The sequence below is a fragment of the Xyrauchen texanus genome, chromosome 34, assembly GCF_025860055.1.
Source record: "Xyrauchen texanus isolate HMW12.3.18 chromosome 34, RBS_HiC_50CHRs, whole genome shotgun sequence".
In the NCBI taxonomy this organism is placed as follows: domain Eukaryota; kingdom Metazoa; phylum Chordata; class Actinopteri; order Cypriniformes; family Catostomidae; genus Xyrauchen; species Xyrauchen texanus.
In genome coordinates, this window is record NC_068309.1 from 3,464,660 (window position 1) to 3,474,699 (window position 10,040).

Consider the following 10,040-nt stretch of genomic DNA (forward strand, 5'->3'; position numbering starts at 1 on the left):
GAAGAAAACGTTAAGTTACATTCAAGTGTATGCAATTCCATGGGGCTATACTGAAGTATCTTTGATTGTGTAAACGTGACCGATCTCAGGTATATATTACCTCTGTTTGATGATCCAATACTGACCGCTTGTGATCGTGAGACCCGCGGTGTAGAGAAAACACGCGAGGACCTCAAAGCAACATAGTTTCTTAATCTAAACGGGTAAAGTATAATTAAAGAGTTAAAGGAATAATCAAACATTCGCTCACTTTTAATGATACTCAGACATCATTAAAAACCTTTTTCATTTATGGAGTCTGATGAATAAACGAGGAAATACATAATAGAAAATGTATTTCATTTAATCTTGTTGTGTTGCGTAGCCTAAAGCTGCGTACACACTGCCAGTGACTTTGTCGCTGCAGGTCGCCAGTGGCTGGCGGTGAAGTCGCTAGTGGGCGTACACACTACTGGTTGCCTAGTAACGTTTATAAATGACATTCACGGATGTCATTCCATTGCTGTTGACAGCGAATCTCTTTTCTTGCCACTAAAAACAAACATTTTGGAGGGAAAAGACTAAATATAAATGGAATCAGTACAGAAAATGCTTTATATCAAAGATGAATGAGAAACAAGGCGTGCTGTTTGCCATAGCGGCTGTTTATCTCCGGCGAAAATGCAAATGCCGGTCTTTCTGGGTCCATAAAATCCCCGCGATCTCAGATACACCTTTCCACGCAGTATTTTTCTTAAAAATGTCCTTGTACGTGGGAAGAGACATATCATAGAGCACTGGGAAATTTCTAACAGCAAGAATTAGCCTTTCATCCATCTTTCCGTTACTGCAGGAGCTGAGAGAAAGAGAGAAGGATCACGTGAGCTCTCCCGTCGTCTCTCCTATTGGCTGTCGCTTCCGTTAGTCGCTCCAAAGTTGAACTTTTCCCAACTTTGTCGCGTCGCTGGACACGCCCACATCTAGCGCCAACGGTCGCGACAGCTCGTATCGCCGGAAGTCGCTGTGCTCGCATTGAAAATGAATGGTATTGAGTCGCTGTCGCGCGCGATGTCGCTGGCAGTGTGTATGTACCTTAACGCGCAGAGACCTTCACCCGTATTATTGGAGACCGTCATTGGACCGATAAACGGGCTTACATTAGTAACTAATTACTTTTTTGGGTAAGTAACTTACCCAACACTGGCGTTGGGACACTTGTAGACTTAACGATTCTGGTCCTGGTTGAGACAGCTGTAGTCGCACTTCTTAAAATAATAAATTAATGAATAGTTTACCCATCTTTTCATTAATTATTACACTACCGCTTTGAAAACCGCTAAGGTTAATAAAGAGCTATATAAGTGCAGACCGTTTACATCTGTTCCATTAAACTGGATGTGTTATTATACAGGTAAGTTCTCTTCAAACTGTTGGTCCGCCATGACAGTAGCTAATCTCGCTATAGTGTCCCTTGTGGCAGCGTTGAGAATGCAACACGGAGTTGCGTTGTGTTATGACACATTTTGCAGCGCAACTATGTGCAAAATCGAGCTTGCATAACTAGAAGCATCTAGGTTCATGTACTTGCATAGAATATGTTTCAGCCTTTAGTAAAACTGCAACTGGAAGCATCACTGTTTAGTATCACTTTACAATCACATGCAGGGTACAGGCGAACTAGGCGGTCATCTTGGGCGGCATCAGCTGGGGTGTAAGCCGCCTATCCATAACATTGCATTTAGTCTCTACTAATGGTTATGGTTAGTTTTGGGTATGGAGTATGGAGTATGGAGTGGTGGGGTAGTGGGCTAAAGCACATAACTGGTAATCAGAAGGTTACTGGTTCAATCCCCACAGTCACCACCATTGTGTCCTTGAGTAAGGCACTTAACTCCAGGCTGATCCGGGGGGATTGTCCCTGTAATAAGTGCACTGTAAGTCGCTTTGGATAAAAGCGTCTCCCAAATGCATAATGGGTAGATTAAATAGCATTTCTCTTCACTGTTTTACACCCTGTACAGCTGAAAACAATTCTTTTTATAACTGGTTTCTGGCAACCTCTCCTGGATATAAATGGGTATCACACTTGTTTATATGCTCTGAACCACTTACCGCTTTAGCTTCTGGGGGGCAGTGTGTTCAAATTCGGTCAATGTAGACAGATTTCGGCTAAAGAAAAATCGGCACACACTTGCCGATTTTTATGTGAGATCAGGCTTTGGTTTGTGTGCTATATGCATCAGACGTACAGCACGGACTGTGGGCGGTCCGTGGGAGTGCCGTCTGAGGCTAAGACTAGGCTACCGCATACTTTGGAAAATTAAGACGTTAGTAATCAAAAGCAGATTTGTATGGATGTGGCCTTATAGGACTTATACTCAGTCTGACAGCATTCTTGCATGATGTGATATTCCTTATATGATCAGTGACTTACTGTAATGTTACTTACACTTTTATGTAGCTTGAATTTATTCTCGTGACTGTAAACAACACCAGGGGATTTTGTTTATCATGCTGGAGGCGAGAACATAATAGGCTACCACCTAATTTGAATAGTTCTGTAATGTTCTCATGTAACGAGCCTATAGGGCATTCCAGATGGGATATTTATGGATGTGATCATCTTCCTGCTTGATGGTATTCCATCAGTACAGTACAAACTTTTCTAGGTTTCAGGCCAGGGTATCTGTATTGTTGTGATGCGTTTCATTGTGTTCTGTCGTTTTTTCCTCTTTTCCTTGATAGGAAGACACCTGATGCAGTATGTGAACATTCCTGTTTTGTGTTTTTTCGGGCATGTTTGGTGTGCTCATTTTACTAACCTGTTTGCCATGGGAATATACAGGGACTTTAACACACGGTTACAGGAAAACAAAACAAAAAAACACATTATTTGTCAGGGTAGGTTTATTTTTGAAAGTCTCTTTTTGTGTAGGCACAAATCTTAAAGTCTTGACTTCCAAAAAGCCTTTGGCCCAGTAACAGGGCATGCTGACGCACTTATTGGGGTAAGTTGTCACAACAGGAACCTGCCATTAAGCAGCCAATTAAAGCCAATTATAAACTACATTTTAAATTCATGAAACAGTGGTAACAAATACAAATATCAAAGCATTCACCAAAAATTGCAACATATAAATGTGCAATGTGATAACTTGCCTTGACCAGACATTATCAAAAATACCCTGAAAATGTCCTGAGAACACAGTTTAACTCTTTGTTTACAGTCTAGCCTCCTTACAGAGTTATCCTTTGAATGAATGCATTTAAATGTGTTTTATTGTGTAGGATACTGGAATTTTAGTTTGGAGGACAGAAATCACACAAAAAACATCCTAATTGTTTTGAAATGTTATGATGTTAGAAACCACTGCTAGGAAAATGAGGCTTTGTGAACTTCTTGGACTTCTGACTGAAAACCCGATACACATCTTTTGTGACATCTCCCCAATTTGGCAACTAGCCCTGCATATTTCTGTCCTGCTTCCATGCAGGGAAGTTAACTCAAAGTAAAATGCATGTTGCAATCTTTGGTTTCACCAACATCAAGCGAAGCCAAACGGTTTGGGAAAAGCTTCATGTTTGGTGTCAGATTCTTAGATGTGATCGCAACATTGCGTCAAACTAAGAACTTCTATTTATATTTTCACTCCCGCTATGACTAACGCTTTACTGTTAAGAGTGAAGCGCATTCCCCTTTAAAAATGACAGCACGTACAACAATGTATCAATGAACTTGAGGTTTTGCGGTCCTGCATTAGTTTAGTCACGGTAAAAGATGCTTGGTGTGAAGTTTGTGATGTTGTGTGTTTAGTTTGACAGTTATTTGATCCTGTTGATGAAGCAGTTTAGTTCATATAGTTACTGATACTCATCTCTGTATTTTCGGTTGTCTCTGTGTTTATTTGAATCATTCAGTTATTAGTCAACGAAACAGGTCAGTTTAATTAGTCTAAATCTTCATAAAGGGAATAAATGTGCATAATTCTGACCACTAGATTGAGAGTTATAAATGTATATTTCAAGGTGTCTGGTTTACGCATAAATGTCTTTCTTTATTGACGTCGATTCTAAGGTTGCTGTAGTCTGTAGGCTCAGGGTCGGCTGCCAATCGCAGGGTTGGTGGTTCGATTCCCGGCCCACATGACTCCACATGCCGAAGTGACCTTGGGCAAGACACTGAACCCCATGTTGCTCCCAATGGCAGGCTGGCGCCTTACATGGCATCTCTGCCGTCATTGGTGTGTGAATGTGTGTGTATGAATGTGTGTGTGTGAATGTGTGTGGGTGAATGGGACACAAAGTAAAGAGCTTTAAATACCGCTAAGTTCAAAATGATGCTACCGTAATTTCCGGACTATAAGCCGCAACTTTTTTTCCCACGCTTTGAACCTCGCGGCTTATACAATGACGCGGCTAATATATGGTTTTTTTCCCGCTTTCAAATTTTATTAAAAAAAAAAAAAAAAACATTCTGTGACGTGCTCAGTTTTTTGGCGGCGTGAAGCTTTCATTAGACCAATGAAATTGCCGAACGGGTTAAGGTCAAAACAACTTTTTTTGTTTACTGTTTAGATTAAATCGAGCGCGCTCAAACTTCCCATCATGCTGATTACGGTAGTAATTTTGTCACCCTCACCATGGCAAAGACATGGAGAAACGCATATGATGCTGCTTTCAAGTTGAAGGCGATTGATCTGGCTGCTGCACGGGAGCTTGGTCTTAATGAGTCGATGATAAGACGCTGGAAACAGCAGCGTGAGGAATTGACTCAGTGCAAAAAGACAACTAAATCTGAGGCTATTCAACTCTGACACTTTCTTGGTAGGCTACTGTTTACTGCAAATGTTTTATTACAAGCCGTGTGTGGCAGCGGGGGCGTGGTCAAGCGCCCGTCCGGGAGAGAAAAGCTGTAAGGGCGCTTACACCTGCGCTAAATTATGTCTAACACCGGTGTCTAATTTCAAGTGCCCTGCTTCACGTGTCCTTCTAGGGAAAACTGTCACACGGGCACCAGTGTGACAGTTTTCAGCAGGGCACTTGACGTTCCAGGTAAGGCTTTTAATGGCCACAGCAATGTTTACAATCAATTTTATAAAGTTTCTCAATTCTTCTATGCGCCAACACTAGACTGATGTGTGTCACTCTCTCAGCTCTGTGGCTGCTGCATTTTATGCCGCTCTCCCCATGCTTACTGAAATTAGACACTGGTGTTAGACATAATTTAGCTCAGGTGTAAGCGCCCTTACCGCTTTTCTCTCCCGGACAGCGCTTGACCACGCCCCCGCTGCCACACCGTGTTTCGTTAAAGCCTATTTATTTTTGTTACAAGCCGTGTTTCGTTAAAGCCTGAGTAAAGTTCATTTGTTTCAATGTACCGGTAGGCACCTGCGGCTAATAGACAGGTGCGGCTTATTTATGTTCAAAATAATATTTTATTTAAAAATCAGTGGGTGCGGCTTATATTGAGGTGCGCTCAATAGTCCGGAAATTACGGTATATAAGTGCAGACCATTTATCATAATAGGTGTTGTGGGGTTTCTCAAAGGCATGCAATGGACTTATTTTCCATGTCACGGCTCAGGAAAAGATATTCAGCATTGAGATAAATGGGAATGCTGACAGAATGCTGTTTTAGGGTATTATAGACCTTCTTGGACTCAATTCAGGTTGCTCCAGTAGGCCTGAAATCGAACTATGCTGAAACTAATGTTACTATACCATGTTATATTCCTTCTTATTAGTTTTTTAGACAAAACAAAATGCAAATAAAATCTCCAAAATGTGCATACAAACCTTTCACGATCGCTAGAGGTGGATGAATTTTTTCTATTTATTTGATAAGACGTGCTAAGATGAAAACACATTTACAGAATATATTCTTATAGATCTTATATAGGAATGATGTAGATGCACATCAGAATATCTGTCAGTATCATGTATCATGGCTTCTGAAATATTGCTCTGTCTATTCTGAACTGCCATTTCCTACTATTCCCGCCCAGAACTGTCTGACATGCATCTGCTACTGAACACCGGGAAACATTTGTCAATGTGTTTTGTCTGCACGCTGTCTGAACTGCAAGTAATTCATTACAGTCAATTAATAAAAGAGCCTCAGTTGCTTCAGCTTCCATTTTAATTTCTATTTTGATCCAATTTACCCAGAGGTCACCTTGGTCATCTCTTAAACACGTGGGAGGAAAACACGGCTTTATCCATGTTTAATTACTCATAAATTACATTTGTGACTCGGATAGAAACATGACAGAACCACAAGCCAAATGGTGTTTCTCCATGGTACTCAAAATCAGGTTGATTATTACATCTGAATCTGCTGCTGTCACTCAGGATGTGAGAGAGACTTGAACAGGAAGTGATCTGATGATGAGAGCAGGTAACTTCCTGCAGCAGTATCAGTGTTGTAATGAGAGTGTTATGTGTGTGATCTTGAGTCAGTGGGTATTTCCTAAAAATTGTAATTACCTTAAAACGTCACGGAATTATTTCGTCCATCCACATTAATCAAGTTTATATCAAATATATGTTTTTATGGGAGGTTTTGATGGGATCTGATTCTAATGGGATTCATGACATGATGGTAATTGTGTTTTGGTGACCAGTGCATGTGTCCCTGCTGTTTTGAGGTATTCTACTGTCATTTATAATGATGTGTTTTGTTGGTCTCTAAATATCAGTGTGTGTGTGTAATACTGGAGCTTTCCACTAGATGGTGCAATAAGGCCTTGCAGGTGATCATCTGATATGTTATTTATATTAATTGGAAATGCTGCATTTACAGTTTAATTACACAAATACACATATGCGATAAACTATTCACAATATCCTTTTCATTCTGAAGTTTAGGTTTAAGGACACAGTGCTTATAGTTCACACATTACCTTAAAAGGGTTTGAAGTTTGTACCTACAACCTTTCCCTTGCGATAAGATCTTTTACCCAAATTCAACACCCAGGGCTGGTGTCCTGAAAATATATGCTACCTATCAGGATGCTTTATTCGCATAGTTTTAGTGTTGGGGTTAGTACGGCCTCACACTATATCACACTATCTGATAGTTATGCTGGTAGCACAGATTGTCAGAACACCGGTCAACCCATTAGGTGACTGTAAAGGGGGGTTAGAGGGAAAGGAGGAGGCGAGAACCGGTTTGACGATATAAATAATATTTTAGTTATAAAACTGAATCAAAAAGACAAACACACACGCTGGTGTCTTTGCCTAAGAATGATGTCACATGCTCGATAAGATCTTCATCTCCTTTAAGTATAAGATTAAAAGGAGAGGAAACAATGTCAGATTGGTAAAGATGACATGGAACGTGCATTTAATGTCAGTATTGTCATTCAAAATAAAAGTCGTTAAACAATCATAAACCTGCATTTTTTTGGCTGAAAGTGTTACAAATAAATAATAGTTTACATGACTAATAATAATTATAATAGTAAACACATAGGCTACATGCGTTAGACCTTTATGTCGAGGAGCAGGCTCAGAAATGAACCAGGGATAGGGGCAAAAATGCATAATCAAAAGCTGTAACCCTTAAATGTGATGAAGATAAACAGATTTTGTTGCAGTCCAAGATGGAGGACTCGAGCTGGTGACTTGAGCACTCTACAGCCCCCATAATCCCCACCCTCACGAGTGTACTTAATGCGGTCATGACATGAGGAATCAAATTTTCCTTGATCTTTTGACATGTGAGAGGTCATTGTACTATAAACACATTCTGTGAGTTTCAGAACTGAAAACGTCCTTAATGGAAAAAGAACATTTATTTAAACCAAGTGGCAAAAATGTCTCGTTCGGAACTCTTGGAGCTTGTGACATCACAAGGAACAAATACATCTGCATGTGCAACGCCTGTTTTTCCGTCACTGCACCTGTCATGTGAGATTCATCCTAAATGGACTTACACAGGAAACCTTCATGTGCCTGTCTGGATTTAAATGTTTTCCTACATAAACATGCACAGACAGACGTTTCATATCTCGGGCCGCTTTTATACAGTTTTTTCCGATTGCTAAATGACAGTGAGCACAACTGGAGCTACATTTGCAAAACTCTAACTACAGTCTGCACAGCAGCAGTTCATGTGGACCAAACTCTAGTTATTTTTTCATTGCTTGAACACAGTTTTCAAAACTCTACACACTTATCCCATGACTTTAAACACAACCTGCACAACACTGTGGACTTACAGCACTTTGTTCAAATGCTAACACACTGCTGTCAAAACTGTGACACATTCAAAACAGAATAGATTTCAGCCTTGTGCCTTTCAAACACTGCTGATTGCACTGCTGGTGGCGTAGTGGTTAAAGCACAGGGCTGTTAATCAGAAGGTCATTGGTTTGAACCCCATGGCCACCATCATTGTGCCCTTGAGCAAGACACTTAACTCCAGGTTGCTCTGGTGGGATTGTCCCTGTAATAAGTGCTCTGTAAGTCGCTTTGGATAAAAGCGTCTGCCAAATGTAAATGTAAAATGTTTTAGACTTGCTAGTGAACACACACACACATATATAGGTAGAGCTCAGAAAGACTAATTTTGGAAATGGAACAAGGAAGACAGGTTCGTGGAGGGAAAAGGGTGGCAAGGAGAGGGCGGATGCGTGGAGGAAGACAAAGAAGACAAAGAGCTGTTACTGTATTTTAGATGAAATAAGGGCTACACTTATAGACCATGTTGTGAACCATGGTCTCTCATTGAGAGAGGCAGGGTTGAGGGTGCAACCCAATCTGCAAAGATCCACAGTGGCATCTGTAATGCAAATTTTCCATCATACAAACAGGTGAGGGTTACATGCTTACAGTAAATGAAAACATTACAGGAATTTATTTTGTATTGCAATTATAGAATATTTACACAGATATATATTACAGTAAGTTTGACTGTAAAATATATTTTTACAACAGGAACCAAAGGCTGCCCCCAACAGGAGGAAGAGCAAAAATATTTTCAGATGCGCAGGAAATGTTGACATGGTTGTTGTCAACAATGCAATAAAACTGACCAAATGTCTCTTTTGGAAGCCATGTGTGCCGGATGTGAGGACACGAGTCCAGAGGACTGCCAGGGATGGAAAAGGCACTCCAGAAGTTTCTTCCCCAGGTGCATGGCAAGAGAGAACATTAGATGTGATGTTGATGAAAACCTGTGGCCTGATGCTAGAGAGAGGCAGGATTAGCCCCTCAATTATTTGTTTGAATTACAGTATGTACTTTTAGTTTCTACCTTTTTTTTCTCATTACTGTAATTCCGTAAATTACTACAGACTATTGAAGCAAACTGCTCATTTTCATTTACCTTAAAGAATTGTTATGTTCTAAAAATGTAAATAAATCATGTGAAAGAATGTCACTCTTTTCTTTGAAGAAAATATGACTTTGTATGAAGTCACTGAAATTGTTCAAATTGTAAAGATGAAAAGTTTGTATTTTGTGTATTGGGGTTTGATGCGAGTGTTTTTCCTCTCAGTGTGTTCTGAGTGACAGTGTGTGTTATCTCAGTGAGGGTTGTGTATATAGTGTTTGAGTGACAGTGTGTGTTATCTCAGTGAGGGTTGTGTATAGTGTTTGGCTGCACTGAGCCTGTTTTGAGGTACGTGTTAAGAGTTGTGTTGCTTAGAATGAGTTTTGCAGGTGATGTGAACTGTTTAGCTCAGGTGACTGTTGGTAGTGCAGACTGTAGTTAGAGTTTTGCACATGTAGCTCCAGTTGTGCTCACTGTCGTTTAGCAATCGAACAAAACTGTAAAAAGTGAGCCAAATTTTGTCGAGCAGGGGGGGGTGTTCGCTGTTCTTTACTGCATATTGCGGCGCCATTTTGTGGACCGTTCTGCATAACGCAGCGGCTCATTGTTGCTTATCGCGGATTATCTGACGAATTTCAAATGAGCCGTTTTTGCAGTTTGGTTTAAATAAATTCTCTTTTTCCATTACAGTAAGGACGACATTTTAAGTTCTGAAACTTACAGGATGTCTTTATAGCACAATGACCTCTTACATGTCAAAAGATCAAAAGACATGTTCCTC